The sequence below is a fragment of the Sceloporus undulatus genome, chromosome 4 (assembly GCF_019175285.1).
Source record: "Sceloporus undulatus isolate JIND9_A2432 ecotype Alabama chromosome 4, SceUnd_v1.1, whole genome shotgun sequence".
NCBI classification, from domain to species: domain Eukaryota; kingdom Metazoa; phylum Chordata; class Lepidosauria; order Squamata; family Phrynosomatidae; genus Sceloporus; species Sceloporus undulatus.
The window spans coordinates 58,475,272-58,491,705 of record NC_056525.1 but is presented as its reverse complement, the minus strand read 5'-3'; the positions used below and the strand labels follow the sequence as shown (position 1 = coordinate 58,491,705).

The 16,434-nt window shown below is 40.3% G+C and overlaps 1 protein-coding gene across 2 annotated transcripts in view; it reads left to right on the top strand.

Annotated features, from left to right (window-relative positions):
• The first annotated feature begins 1,888 nt into the window (after positions 1-1,888).
• Positions 1,889-16,434, top strand: part of CDK18 (cyclin dependent kinase 18) — a 129,506-nt gene continuing 114,960 nt past the window's right edge. For both annotated transcript variants that reach the window (XR_006103711.1, XM_042465428.1), the window contains exon 1: positions 1,889-1,979. The gene's annotated coding sequence lies outside the window, so the exon portion shown is untranslated. The remainder of the gene's footprint in view (positions 1,980-16,434) is intronic.

Sequence of the window (16,434 nt, the reverse complement as noted above, 5' to 3'; positions counted from 1 at the left end):
GCATGACATTGGACAAAACCGGCCATTAAAGTGGTAACAAAGAAGCATTTAATACACATCTTTTTACTTTTGGGTTTTCGGTGATGATGCATTTCTGATATCACCTCATGGGATTATCATTTGCGCGATTCCTTGCCATTGTTGCTTTATCTGTGGGATGCTTTAAATGCACCTTAATCTCTCTTTAATGCAGAAATTAGCCCCCGTGTGATAAACGGCTTCGCAAAGGAAGGAGACAAGCTGGATTCCAAGGAAACATCTTCTTTGAATTGCACATGGGCATTAAATTCCCTTGACTTTGAAAATCTCCCAGAGACCGCACAGCCAAAACAAGAGGGAGGTGCCAGCCTCCAGATATAGCCCTCCCTACCATCTGAACTAATACCAAAAACAGAAAATGCAGGCCTGTGACTAACATCTTCCATGCCTTTCTCCTGTTTGCCTGATGAAGAAGCCAGTGTGATTTCAAAAACTTGCAACGTGTGGTTGTGCATTTTGGATGGCCTGATAAAGGTATCATGGTTTGGCTGTTATTGGATTTGCTATACGGCCCACATGGCTACCCCTAGATTATATTTCTTCTTCTCCTGTTTGGTTTGTAACAATTTGCCTGATGAAGAAGCTAGTGTGACTTCTAAAGCTTGCAACATGTATTGTTTATACTCATGCAAACGTCTAGAAATTTTAGTCAAAAAATTGACCCAAAAAATCAGGGTCGACTTATCCATGGGTCAGTGTAAGTACTGTCCTTTAACTCTAAGGAACCATCCCTTTTTTCTGAATAGAGTGGTAAAAGGCAAAAGCTTAGTCCATGCTGGGAGCACAAAAAAGGAGCATGGATCCCCTCTACTCTCTCACCCATCCAGCCTTTAGAATGAGCATAAACAGTTATGCCCGCCAGAATTTTCTAAGTCCTTTGGCATCATGTTCCTTTGCATTTTACTTTACCAACTTTGTCACATGCCCCTAAGTTTGACCCTTGACTTATCCACGGGTCATAGCCATCATTTTGGCCTCAAAACCTGTCCTCCACTTATACACGAGGTCAACTTATAGTTGAGTATATATGGTAATTGTGTGTTTTGGTTGGTCCACACAAAGGTATCACGTTTTGGATGTGATGGCATTTGCTATATGACCCCTAGATGTTTTTTAATTCTTCTCCTGTTTGGTTGGTGACACCTTGCCTGACGAAGAAGCCAGCCTGAGTGCAAAAGCTTGCAGTGTGTGGTTGTGCATTTTGGTTGGGCCCATAAAGGTATCATTGGATGTTATCAGACAAGGGAAATTGGAAGTATAATCCAATGGCAATCCGAACGCAATCATGGGATTTAATGTTATTGCGTGATAGACTACCACACGCAATTTCGGGCAATGGCAAGCTATTTTGGGGCAATGGGAAGTCAGTTCGAATTCAGGTGAATGTGTTCTGGCCCCACTCTCTTTTCATTTGAAATTAAGAGAAATTCCTCCCGTGTGATAAAGTCCATTGTTTGGATGTTGTGGGATTTGCTATGTGGCCAACATGGCTACCCCTGGATGGTTTTCTTTTCCCCTCTGGGCCCACAACAAACTCCATCTCCCAGAATCCCATAGCCTTGAGCCAGAACAAGAGTTAAAGCGGGGTCAAACCGGGTTATTTCTCCAGTGTGGATGCAGCCAAGGCCTGGAAGGCAGAGCAGAGTCAGGAGAGGAGGAGGAGGAGGGCTCCTAGTAGTTGTGGCCCGCTGTGGCTCCACCTTCCTTCTCCTCCCCAGAGGTCTCTGGGGGCTGGAGAGCCCAGCAAGCCTCCCTCTGCTGCTGCCTCCGGAGGAGCTGGGAGGCGGGAAGAGGAGGAGGAGGAGGAGGAGGAGGAGGCAGGGCAAGGGGCCTGGCTCTGCTGCTGCTGCTGCTGCTCCTGCAAAGCCAAGGTGGAGAAGGGAGGACGCTGGTGGGAGCAAGGACCAGCCTGGCTCCCCTTCCAGAGCCACTGAAGCCGGGTAAGAATTCCTCGCTGGCTCCCTCCTCCTCCTGCTGTCCCTTTCCCCTTTGCCATGGCGCTACAATGTAAAGAGAGCCAAGGTTGGGGACCTGGGGCTTGCAAGCCCTTCTGGAGCCCTTCCCTCTCTTTCCAACGAAGCCTTCTTGCAGCTCTCTTCTCCTTTGGAGCTTTCTGCCCGGGGGCTGGGTTTTGGTTCTTTCCTTCCCTGCATCCGCACGGCTAGGAATAGCCCGCCTTGATACCGTTTTCGTTGCCCATGGAATTCTGGGTATTTTTAAAATTTAATTTAATTTAATTTAATTTTTATTTTATTTTGTTTTGTTAGGACCCAGGCTGCAGAAATATAATAACCCACTCGGGTCCAAAACACACTGCAGAAATAACCCACTTTGAGACCGCTTTAACTGCCCTGGCTCAGTGCTAGGGAATCCTGGGAATTATGGTTTGTTGTGGCCCCAGAGCTTTCTCTCACAGAGAAGACTATTAAATAAAGCCCAAAACACACACTGTAGACCGCTTCAACTGCCCTGGCTCAGTGCTAGGGAATCCTGGGAATTGTAGTTCCTTGTGGCACCTGAGTTTTTCTTCATAGAAAGGCTCAGTGCCTCACAAAACTACAGTTCCCAGGATTCCCTGAGCACTCAGCCAAAGCGGTCTCAAACCAGATTATTTCTGCAGTGTGTTTTGGACCTTGGACAGCACTTTGAACTGCCTTGGCTCTGTGTTATGGGATTTTGGGATTTGTAGTTTGGTTGGTTTTTGTTCGGTGTGTATTGCTGTGTCCTGGAAGAGTTTCTGCCTGATGTTTTGCCAGCAGCTATGGATATATATATAGTACTGTGTGATTCTTAGCTTTCGGCTTCACTTTGAGATTTGTAGTTTGTGGTGGCACCAGAGCTATCAGGCTTAGATGGGTAAATGACTCACAAAACAGTCCCCAGGGTTGCATAGCCCCTTAAAGTGGTGTCAAACTGGGTTCTTTCTGAGGTGCCGGTGCAGCCCAACATCTTTGGATTAATTAACTGGCTTTACATTGGAACTGAATTTAAATTTGTTTTGTTTTTTAAGGTTGCTTTTCCAAATATCTCTGTTTCTCTTTGTTCTCAGATTGCTTCCATTGCTGCAAAAGTAGTTAGAACTCAGTTAATTTTGGGGGAGGAGGAGAATAGAGTGCCCCCACAAACTGCAGATCCCAGAATTCCATCGCATGGAGCCATGGGAGTTCAAGCGGTGTCAAACTGGATTAGTTCTGCAGTGCGGATACAGCCTACAGTAAAGAAAAGTTGGGTGGATATACTTCAGGAGGAAAGAAACGGAAGCTCCTAGTCTGAGCTCTGACCTCCTTCTGTATCATTTTATATTTTGTGCATTTTGGTTTGTCCCATAAAGGTATCACTGTTTGGGGGATTTGGGATGTGATTGTACTTTGCTATATGGCCACTGGGGCTAATTTCGGCATTAAAGAGAGATTAAAATGCATTTAAAGCACCCCGCAAATAAAGCGAAAATGGCAAGTAATTGCGCAAATGGTGATCACATGCAATTTTGCAAATAAAGCGAGATCAGAAATGCATTGTTGCTGAAATCCTGAAAGTAAAAAGATGTGCAGTAATGCTTCTTTGTGACCACTTTAATGGCGGGTTTTGTGTGACATCCTGTGAAATTGTTTTACGTAATTGCATGATTTTTCTGGGATGTTCATGGGACAGATTCCCAATCTCCTTCATATGATCAACTCCTATGTTAGGTTGTAGCTAATGAGTTCCTACAATGAATGTTCTCTGAAAAAGAAAAAGGGGGAAAAAATCCCACAGAGGGGAAGAATTGAAGTGTCAGGGAGTTTAGTCCCTTCGCTCAACAACTAGTTTGCTGAATGCATGGGATTATTTTGTGCAGAGCATCCAGGCTTGTGAAACAGCCGGCTGCAGGGTGAAGTGTTGTTTACAAGTTTCCCATGGCATTTTCTCTTTGGGAGCGTTATTTCTTTACATCATTTGTATCCCAACTGACCCCCCATCCCAAAAGGATGGCCAAAGCAGCTGGGATATATGCTACCCTGTTGGTTGGGAGATGCAGCCTGGCTTGTCCAAAACTGAGCTACCTTTGGATCATTCAGATAATGTTACATTATGTAACATGAGAAGTCTTGCGTTCACCTGGCAACCTCCTCTTTCCTCTTCCAACCCACTTCTCTCCATCATATTAAATTAAAACAAAATAAAATAAAAATAAGACAGTATTTTAGCTTTTTGAAGTGAAAGCCAGTAAGGAGAGAGAAAAAAAGGTGAAAGATATCTTTTTTAGTAATGGGATGCAGTTGTTTACGAGGAGTTGAAATTAGTTGACCCTTAAGTGGCTAAACTGATAAGTTATTCAATTTTAAGAGGGTCCTCATTTTCTCTGTTACCTGATATGTCCAAGCAGGAATTAACTTGCCATATTGAAGCATCTGGGATTCCTCTGACATCTCCATAACTTTAAAAAAAACCAGGATAATGAGAAACTGTATATAAAATATTCAAAGTTGTCTTTCTCGTTCAAGGTGAGCCTATGCATATCCCTGCAACCACCTGCCTTGCCAGACTAGATTTGTGCGAGTGATATTTAAACTGTCTCTTCTCTCTAGAAAAACAAAAGGGAGAGTGAAGGTTGTGGATGGAGAAGCACAATGGTAGCATTAATTGTGACAGAGAAGACATAGCACCCTCAAGCCTCAGATTGCTGGCACTCATTTTAATTTTGTACTTTCTGCCAGCCAAGTGAGTTGGAGTCGGGTGGCGCGTCTCTTTAGACAGGTGATGAAATGGTTATTGTAAGGACAATGAACTCTAACAAAGTTGAAGAGGGAAGTATGTAGGGAACTTGGTGTAAGGAAACTAGTCAGGCTGCAGGGTATCTTTAGTAGCAGTGTGATAAAGCAATATTTAAAAAACTGAACATGTTCAAATGGAACCATCCATCCATTACCTCATTCAGAGTGGTGATAATTATGACAGAGGATTTTAAAATATATATACTGTATATATAGGCTGCAATGATTTTTTCTAATAAACATATTCTGTATTCTGCAAGCCAGGTTATATCCACAATTCCCTTTGGTTGGAAGTGTAAAGATAAAGGAGACAGATGTGACACACAGAGATGCAAGTGGTTACACTTCGGTATAATCCTGGAGTGAGCAATAATGTTATGTCTTTATATGCAATACTTTTATGTTCATGTTCTTGCATTGTACTACATAACATCAAACTCAAGCACTGTGTTGTTGTAAGGATCATGTTTTCACCATTCTTGCTATGGGGACTTAGTCCTGGGACTAAGGCTCATTGAACTCAATACCGTTTACTTTAAAGTACGTATGTATACCTCTCTCTGGCTTTACTTCGTGAACGAAGATTCAGGAAGGACTCATCCCATGCTTTCTACGATCTATGTATACCACTATGCTGTAAAAAGTTACTCTGCTGAAGCCCTTTCAGACATTATAGCAAGACTAGAAGTGGGATGTACTGTGAGTAGAGGCATCCTTAATTCCTTGAAGCATTTTGAATTTTGATTTTTTGAAGAAATTGCTGTTCTCACACCTGTGCATGTTGTATGCTGTTTCAAATACATTTTGATGTCCCTTTAAACTTTGAGTACTATGAACAGAAAACTGGTAAGTATTTTATTGCTTTTTCCATTACTAGGTGCAACTGCTGTACTTTGTATCTGTAAGTAAGATGTTTGCAAGAATCTACTTTGAGACTGACTAATCTGAAAAGAAAGAGAAAAAGAGAGAGAGAGAGAGAGAGATCAGAAGTGCTAATGTTTGTTGGGATATCAAAAATCCACCAAACAATAATACCTGTATTGAGCCAACCAAAATGCACAATTACATGTTACAAGCTATCGAAACTCCACTGGCTTCTCCATCAGGCAAGGTGTTAAAAACCATACAGGAGGGGGAAAAATTGAAGAAGGCTTGCATTTTGCTGTTTTTTGATCTCAGTTCAGATGATATGGAGGGGAATTACTTGCAGACTGGAACCTCCCACCTCTGGCATAGGCTATTGCTAATGCTCTCATGAGTATGAATTTGAACATGTAGCCCATTTCTTATAAGCTGCACAGTGGGAGAGGTCCTTGACTTTTGCAAACATCTTTTTTTATATAAAGGTTTATAAAGGTAAATTGAGGAGAAGAATCAAATGAGAGGAGTTAACAGTGTAGATAATTTTGGATTCTCTGAGACCAGCTTACTGGCTAGAGATGCAGTTGATGTGGGTTAAAAGCTCACAAGACAGTCTCTTTTATTTTGTACAAGTCCAGAATGAAACTGCAATGTATAATATATCCACAACAAGCCATATTCAAGAATACCTGTTTAGACAAGACTGGAGTTTATTCTAAGGGCAACTGTGCTGTTTATGCCATGTATAGTTGAAGGTGCTTGCGCTATACTAAACAGCATTATGGTTGTACATTTTTAATGATTGATTTTGAATACAGCAACTCATTTTGCAACCCAGATTGCTTTATTTTTCTGACATACTTCTATGCAAATTTGATTGGTTTTTATATCATAGTAGAGTTGATTGGTCCATAAGTAAGTTCAGGTATTCTCTATACTAACTAGTAAGGCAGCTCATACATTGTCAATGTACTGTACTGATATTTTATTTATAGAATATTATATTTTATTGGCACTGTCAATATGAAAATAAGACCTAGAGGCACAAGGATTTGCCAAAAATTCAAAGTGGAGATTTGGGGGCACTCCAAATTGAAATACCCTCAGTTTCTAGGTTGAAAGCCCAGACATCAGCCAATGTGGGCATGGCCAATCTAGATACTGAGGGTATTTCAGAGTTAGGCTTTTGAGTGCCTTTGCTAATACACCAAGCATCCTCATTATATTCATTCAGATGCCAGGGCCTTCCTTTTCTGACAGTTATTTAATCTTTACTAGGTTGTCTTCGTTATCAGTTTAATAGTTGGCTAGAATAATTTTATATATTTTCACATTTTAATATTGGGATTTACAGTCCTATTACCATTTTATTAACTGTTTTGGATTTTTGGATTGTAAGCCATACCAAGGGCATTCACCAGTTAGGTAGTATAAAAATCAATCAATACTTCAAGCTGCAGTACTGAAAGGTTGCCAGATTTACAAAATCAAAGGTTCTGGTTCCAGCCCCAGCAGCAGTGATACCCTGCCCTTGAGGTTTCATAAGGATCAGTGCAGTATAGAGTACATTATCTTTTCATGAGAAATCACCTAAATCATCAAGACTGCTTAGAGAATCATGACCCATGGGATCAAACACCAAATACCTGTATTTTTACTTAATATAGTGCACTGGACACTCACTATGATTTGCTTGGTTCCTTCTTTTTCTTTTTTTAATAGAAACATAAGAGTTGGAACTGACCTCAAGGTCCATCCAATCCATCCCCCCCTGCCATGCAGGAATACACAATCAAAGCACTCCCAGCTGATGGCCAGCCTCTGTTTAAAAACCTCCAAAGAAGGAGACTCCACCACACACTCTGAGGTACTGTCAAACAGCTCTTAGCATCAGGAAGTTATCCTAAAGCAGTGTTTCCCAAACTTTGGTTCTCCATTTGTTTTGGACCTCAGCTCCCAGAAGCCCTAGCTAACTTTGCCAACAGTCTGAGATTCTGGGAGCTGAAGTTCAAAACATCTAGAAAACCAAAGTTTGGTAAACACTGCCCTAAAGTTTAGATGGAATCTGTTTACCTGTAGTTTGCTCTGAGTCCTATTCCCTGGAGCTTCAGAAAACAAGCTTGTTCCATCCTCATAGAATCATAGAGTTGGAAGAGACCAAAAGGGCCATCCAGTCCAACCCCCTGCCATACAGAAATCCAAATCAAATCATCTCCGACAGATGGCCATCTAGCCTCTGTTTAAAGACCTCCAAACAAACGAAGGAGTTTGTTCCACTGTCGAACAGCCCTTACTGTCAGGAAGTTCTTCCTAATGTTGAGGTGGAATCTCTTTTCTTGTGGCTTGCATCCATTGCTCTGGGTCCTAGTCTTTTAGATGTTCACAGACTCTCTGTTTAATGATCTGCTCTAGAATCTTTCCTGGTATCGATGTCAGACTAACTGGATGATAATTGTTTGGATCCTCTTTTTTCCCCTTTTTGAAGATGGGGACAACATTTGCCCTCCTCCAGTCTGCTGGGACTTCTCCTGTTCTCCAGCAGTTCTCGAAGATCATTGCCAATGGCTCCGATATTACTCCTGCCAGTTCTTTTAATACCCTTGGATGTAGTTCATCTGGTCCTGGAGATTTATATTCGTTTAGATTAACAAGGTATTCCTGTACTATCTCCTTACTTATTCTGTACTGAAATTCCCCTATTCTGTCCTCTGCTCCATTATCCTCAGGTTGAGCACCCTTTGCCTTTTCTGAGAAGACTGAGGCAAAGAAGGTGTTGAGTAATTCTGCCTTTTCTCTGTCTTCTGTTAGCATTTTGCCATCTTCTCCACACAGTGGTCCAACCCCCCTGCTGTGCAGGAATATACAATCAAAGCATTCCTGACACATGGCCATACAGCTTCTGTTTAACAATCTCCAACGGAGTGTGTTCCAGTGTCAAACAGCTATTACTGTCAGGAAGTTCTTCCTAACCTTTAGGTGGAATCTCTTTTTCTGTACTGTAGTTTGAATCCATTGCTCTGGGTCCTGTTCTTTGGAACAGCAGAAAACAAGCTTGCTCCAGCCTCAATATGACACCCCTTCAAATATTTAAACAGGGCTATCATATCACCTCTTAACCTTCTCTCCAGGCTGAACACTCCCAACTACCAAAGTTGCTCCTCATAGGGCATGCTTTCCAGACCTTTCACCATGTTGCCCCCCCTCCCTGCTTATAATATCTTCTTATAATATCTGTTCAATAACAAAATGAAAACATGTGATAACTTCAAATGATTACCTTTTTGGCAACCTATGTGTACAATCTGTCTATTGAATCTTCCCTCCTCCCACCCACCCCTCTAATTAAAGTGCTGTGCTGCCACACCTTTTATTTTTTTTATTTTTTTTTTGGAAAGGGAAATGAAAAATAGCAAACTACTGTTGAATGTTATAGATGAAGGTTCCTGGATTTCAGTCCTGTAAACAGTCAGCACTTTGCAAATCCATCAGTAATCAGATGTAGCATCTCTTTTAAAAATTCCAAACAGTACTCCTTTTGTTTTTTTTCCTGTCTTTTGTGTCTTCCACATACTGGTGTGAGAGGAGGATTCTAAGAATCCATTCTGACTAAAGTATACGCTACTATTGATATCAGCAAAAAATAAAAGCTTGAGAAGTCTCATAATTTTTACCACTACTTCATGGTTGCTTGTAGCATCTTGGATCTGTTTCTTAAATGTCTGTTGTTAATCCCATAAATTGTGTAATTAATGACCAACAGTGGTGTCAAAAACCACTAGTAGCTAACATTGGTGATAAGTGCAGGCAGTTTGGTAGCCAAAATGGCTGAGACAGTGGTTCTCAAATGGTGGGGTAGGACCCCCAGGGAGGGCACAATAGTTGCTTAAAGGGGCATGAGACTTAGAGGACCTGATCTTTCCTCTTCTTCCAAAACTTTTTATATGTAAAATTTACCCATATTTTGAGTTAAATATTGAATTTATTTAAATAAACTGTTCTATTTTAAACAATGTTATTTGCTTATAAAATGTGAAAATATGGATATGCATGAATGTGCAAATAAAAATACATGCACTAAATAAACAAAATATTTTTATTCATATGTTATGGCAAGTGGGGGAAGCACGATGTCTGCATGTAGATGTAAAGGTCACAAGGATAGAAAGTTTTGAGTAGCATTGCATTAAGAAACAAAAGTACAGCATTGGCATGACTGGGGAAACCCCCAGGTTTGCAGGAGCATACAGAAAATGTTCAGGGAGAAAAAGACCTAAGTGGATTTTTTAAAAGTTGATTTTTAAAACAAACCAATGAAAACTGAGCATGTTCAATGGCCACAGAATGGTAGGCGTTAGTATGTGAGGGAAGGGATGGAAGACTGGGAGGTTGGGGATTGAATGGTGTGTCCTGGAAGATGACATGGCCATCACCCAGAATGCAAGCTGTCCACTTGTTAATTATAATTGATTATAGTTGTTTTCTGTACCAGGATTTAGAAGAAATGTATGTAAAATTATAATAACCAGTAATGCCTCTGATTATATGAAGTACAAATTAGCAACAATACTGAACCCTTATGTATCTGCAGATTGGTGCATGATATGGCTTCCAAGAAGTACTAAAGCCCTAGATTTAAGTATTTTTTTAAAGAAAGAAAGAAAGAAAGAAAGAGAATGAAAGAAAGGATTATGCCAATTTTCTTGATAGTCCAAGATCAGCTGGTACATTGCAAAACAGCATTGGCTGTTTTGATGCTCCCCACCCCCCCACCCCCCTAATAGATAGACACATTTTTCTTTAGCTGTGTCCTTAAATCTATTTTTTAAAAATCCACAAGTAAGTGGGAGAAGCTGGCATTCACAACTGTTTTATCTTCCTAGCTTCTGCAGAGGCCAGAGGGCAGAAAATGTATTCTTTTCAAAAGTCTGAGGAATGGAAGGAGAATGCAAGTCTTTAAACAAAGAGGCAGTTGATGTATAGCTCTGGCACCTGCCTCCCTTTGCAGTCGTTCATATTATGTGGATTATTTATACAGCATGTTTGCAACTGGCCCTGCTGAGCAAGAGATATGACTAAGGCCAAAGTTGTGACAGTTGTTTTTCATTTGCATGATGGGGTGGGGTGAGGAGGGCAGCCTGGAAGTTACTGAAACAAACTGAAGCAAGGGGAGATGTTTGGTATCTTTAGCTTTGATCTCTCTTGTCTATAAACTTTGATACGCTGAATGTGCTCCAAAAAATGAAAGAAGTAAACCTAAATGTGCTGTATAGAAGTCAAGGAAAAAGAAAAACTTTGATCTAATCTTTTTTAAAATAAAGCAGAAGAAAAGATGTGTGGTTCTGTAAGACAGCAACACATGAAAAGGTATCCACTGAAGAAGCACAATAGAGAAATGTTTTTATGAAACTGATGAGAGATTAGATAAAAGGAGAAATAGGGAGAATGGTGATAGGATACACAAAAAGAACCGGATACACAAAAAGAACCAGACAGAATCAATCTAACTGTTGTTTAATGTGTCAGTTGCCAGAGTAATGCCTAGTATAAGGGAAAGGAGTCCAGATAAGGCTAAAATGAGACAAGACAGGACAGCCATGCACTGTATGTTGTTCATGTCTCTGCTCTGTTCCTGTATAAAGTATGTGGGACCTAATTTTAACAGCCAAAGGAAAGATGAGTGTGAGGAGATCAACCCCTGCTCCCCAGATTCTTTCCCCACTGTAAGTGAGTTGCACTGAGATGTAAAAATGTCTCGTGTGTCAGAGGGTGGGGAGGGTTTATCACCCACTCAATTGTGTGCCACTGTTGATCTAAAATAAGCCTGTATCAGCCAGCTATGTTAATGGAGTGGGTGGTGTGATTTTTTTTCTTTTGTATATTTAATTTTCCCTAAAAGGCCTTCTGCTAGAAACCTGTACATAGGAAACTCTGCTCAAAGTTGCGTGTCTATTTGGACCCATAGAAAGCAAGGAATTTGGTGTCTAGTGTAGAATCTGTATGCCATGGACATGATCATTATTGTACCCCCACCTCCAAATCGTAGCTTACCCTGCACCCATCATAGCATCAGCAATATCAGGAAGCTGTCTTGATATTCCTCTCCCATCTCCACAGGCATATATGTAGGGGAACAATAGAGAGATTTCTGGATAGTGTAATAAAAGAAAACCAGAGGGTTCAGTGGTAGAGCATTCTATGGATATATAGGGCCCCAGATCAGTCATGGCCTCATCGGTTTTAAAGATGAGGTAGTGATGTGATGCAAAAGAGCTCTGCCTAATGCCATGGAGAGCCAGTCAGAGTAGACAGTTACTGAACTTAAGGGAGTTGGGGGGGGACACTTTTTGGACTACACCTCCTATAATACTCTAGCTAGCATACATGAGGATTCTGGGAGCTGTTGCCCAAGTTCTGTAAGTCTAAATGAATAAATAGTCTGAGCTGGTGTGAAACAACTTCCTATGTACTCACGTTTTACCTCTGAAGGCAGTGGTACACAGTGTAAGTAAATATATAAATAACTCAAGTTACGTAATTTAACTGGGCTACAACAATTGTAAATGCCCTTGAGGCAATGTTTGGATAGATATTTACAGAACAGCATTGACATACTCCTGCCCTTGTGGATACCAGGTCTTCCTTCTCATTCTGAAAGGTCTCTCAGTGCATCAAGTTGTATAAGGAGGACTGATGTCCTAACCCAAAACAATTTTGTTTCTTTTTCCTCTTGTGGCAACCTTTGACCAGCTTGTTGTTGTTTTGCTTCACTTTCCTGTATGGATGGACTTCCACTCATTATGTCCCTGGATCCTCATGTAATGAGGACCTCAATAAAATTGCATTTCCCCAGGGGGCTTCTGCTTCATATTTTTTTAAAAAGGCAGATAAAGGTCACATTAGACATGAGGTGTTTCTAGATAAGGCTTTTATTGTTCAACACTCACCCTGCCTCAAACATGGGATTTTACAGGAGGCTCTGAGAATGTTGTCTCCTGTTTATATCCCTACAGAAACGTGCTGTACATGGGGCTGCCTTTGGAAATTGTTTGAGCAGGATCAAAATGCTGCAGCCAGGCTGTTGACAGGGGTTGGGTATAGCTGTCATATAACCCCTTGTTGAAATGGCTGCATTGGCTACCATTGCATTTCCCGGCAAAATTCAGAGTGCTAGTTTTGACCTTCAAAGCCATATACAGTTTGGATCCAGACTATCTGAAAGACTGTATGTCCTTATATAAGCCAGGCATGCACTGAGATCTGCAGGGAAAGACCCTTATTCATGGCTGTTCCCAGACTGTGGAACTTCTTTCCTTGGGATGTCTAGTTGGCCCTCTCCTTCCTGTCTTTCTGCCAGCAGGTGAAGACATTTTATGGGGGTCAGGCTTTTGAGTTACAGTGTGAAACGGTGCATGCTGTCTCTGTCTCTCTGTACATGCACACAATGTTTTAAATGTATTTAAAGGGCTTTTAGTATTTTAGCTGTTTTAATAATGTTTTTAATAATGTTGGCATTTGATTTCTTTTTAACTTTTGTAAATTAATGTTTTAGTTGGCTCTTTTTAAAATTATTGTAAGCTGCCTTGGATTCCACTTTAAGAAAAAAGGGGAATATAAGTGCGATAAATAAATAAAATGTAAGATAAGATACCTCAGTTCAACTGAATTTGTAATCAATTGCTCTTTATGTTTTATTAAATTGTCTCAGAAGTAATTCAGTTCAGAAAATATTCATACAATCTTCTTTCTACTGTGTACCCTGGGGCATAGGAGGTGACATTTTTGAACACTTTCTTGCCTAAATACCACCTCATGTGCATGGAAAGCTAGCATCTCATTGAGAAGGTTTGGTCTGTGACCTTTCCTTCAGATGTTTATAGCTGTCCACTATTATATTTTAATGTGTAAAAGTAGACAAATATATAAATCATGCACATTTGCAATAAATACCTTCCCAGTGAAATCCCACCCATCCACATCAGATTACATTAGAAATAAACCAGGGTATTTCTGTATCAAAACAGAAAATATGCTGGCCTATTTCTGAAGCCAATCTTCTTTCCACCTAACTCCCTCTACCATTTAAACCTCTTTCCAGGCTGGTACAGTAGCAGCTTTCCAGCATGAGCAGATGAAGACAGGGAAGCATATGGTGGTGTCAGTAGTCCTTAGTAAAACAGTTGCATTTCCCAGGGTGTATTACGGCCTTGTGACCTGATATACAGCTGGAGAGGAATAGAAGCTTCTCTCCTTCCTTTTTTACATTGATTCTTCCCACTACCACAAGTGTGAGAAAGATGTAAATTTCAAGTGCTTTATGTACCCACACTATAAAGGTAGGTTTTTTACATATGGGCATTAATTGTGTTAGGTTACATATGGACACTATTTGTGACAATTCCTGTAGCCACATCCTTCAGAAGACTCCAAAAATGCAGGCTGATCTGTATCTGCAAGTTAGTTCAGGCAGTTTTCATCTCTGTGAGGAGCAGGTCTTTTGTAACACAAATGGTTCTTAATATCTCATCAAGACCAACTCACTCCCAAATGTTTTGCCTTACAAGAAGAAGATCTCAAATCAATATATTGTTGTTGGGGAAATACTTCCCTCCTTCCACAGCAATTCTGTGGACTGCAGCTATGCTTAAAAAAAAGGGAAAACCCAAGGAGGTGGGAGATTGACTTGTCATCCCTCATAATCAAAAGGTCCTAGCACCTGGCACTGCTACAACATTGGAGAGGGAGCTGGGGAGAATTGGGGGCTCATGGAGAATTCAAAGCTTTTAGTACATGCTTCATACTTGAGACAAGTGTTACACACTGTCCTAAGACTTGTACTTCCCAGTCCAGAAGTACAAGTTCATGCTATCTTTAGTATTGTGTGATATGCTTTCAGAGATAAATTGTTGCTGTGTTCGCTTAACTATGGAGCATATTGCTTGGCTATTAAAATCGATTTACCTCTATCTGGTTTAAAGCTTAATTCAGGCAGCATCCTGATCTTATCAGAAGGTTTTTGCTGCCGAATTTGCTGGCTGAATACAGCCCAGGTCCATCCCTATTTCCAGGAGTTCTTTGTGTGGCTCTTTTTGGATCTGGGAGTTTTCTGACTTAAGAAAATGGGGATATATATTGATCACTTCCAATATGTTGGCCATTGTTTTGTTTTCCATATCTGTTGACATATATTGGTTAGCATTAGAGTTGACTTTGTCAATCTGGATTGCAACAATTCTATTGGAATATCAATAATAATAATAATAATAATAAATTTTATTTATATACCGCTTTTCCACAGATCAATATCATCTCTTGCTGGAATCTTGTTTTTTGCCATTTCCTTTATTGCAGCTTCCACCTCAGTTTTTAGAATTTGGGGTTCATCTTCATATGGCTCTTCTTTCCATGTGTCCTTCATATTGTCATCTCTTTTATATAACTCTTCTGTGTATTGCATCCATCATCTTTTTATTCCTTCCTGGTCTTGCATTATGTTATTTTTGTTGTCATAGAGCGTCCCGTTCCTTGGTTTGAACTTTCCCTTGATTTCTCAAATCTTGTGGAATTGGTCTCTTGTTCTTCCCCTTTTGTTGTTGTCTTCTATTTCTCTACATTTGTTGCTGCAGTAATTTTCCTTACTTTGCACACCAGCCATTGGAGTGTTACATTCATGGTTCTTAGTTTATTCCTATCTCCTTTTTCTTTTTTTTCCTTTTCTTTTCTTTATTGCTTGAAGCGTTTTATCTGTCATCCATGGTTTCTTCACTTTCCTTTTGTTTGTTGTCTTCATGCATTCTTCTTTTATTATGTCCCTGGCTTCAGACCAAAGCTCTTCTGGTTCATGATCTATTATTCTTAGTACTGTAAATCTGTTCCTTATATTGTCAATGAATTCTGTAGAAATGTTGTTTAAATCTTATTTTGGTATGATGACTGGTTTTGTGCTCTTCTTGAGATTTATTTTTAAAATGAGTAGTTCATAACCTGTCCCACAATCAGCATCTGGTCTAGTCTTGGCCACCAGTATGGAGCTTTGCCATCTTTTACTTCCAGTTGTATAATCTATTTGGTTTTTGTGTTGGCATGTCCATCTGCATAACCTTTTCTCTGGTTGTATGAAAATGTGATTGCAGTGAATAGGTTGTTGATAGTGATAGTGAAAAGTCTATCAGATGCTCACCTGCTTCATTCCTTTTCCTAGTCCAAATCTGCCTACTGTTTTTTATTCTTCTTTACTTCCAACTTTTGTGTTTCAGTCTCCAGAGATCAGCTTGACATCCTCTGTTGGTGTGTTGTCAATTTCTTCCTACAGTCCTTCGTAAAATCTATCAATTTCTTCTTGTTCTGCCTCAGTGGTTGGTGCATATACTTGAATTATGGTGATATTCATAGGTTTCCAGTGGTGCCTTATTGAGATGATTAAGTCTGATTTTGCATTGTATCCTCTGACTGCTTTTGCAACATCTTATCTTAGTATGAAAGCCATTCTGTTTCTTCTTGTCTTTTCATTCCCTGAGTAGAACATTGTGTGGTTGTCTGATTCAAAGTGGCCCATTTCTATCCATTTTATCTCACTCAACCCAAGTACTGCTATGTTCGTGCACTGCATTTCCATTTTCACTCTGTCTAGCTTCCCTTGGCTCATGCTTCTCATGTTCCATGTCCCTATTTTATGTGTGGTGCTGCTTCTGATGGGGTTTGTCTTTCTGAGAGTGTCTCTATATTCTTTCTACATTTTTTCTGGTTAAGATAAATAACATAAATCAAGTGATTTTGCTGCTGC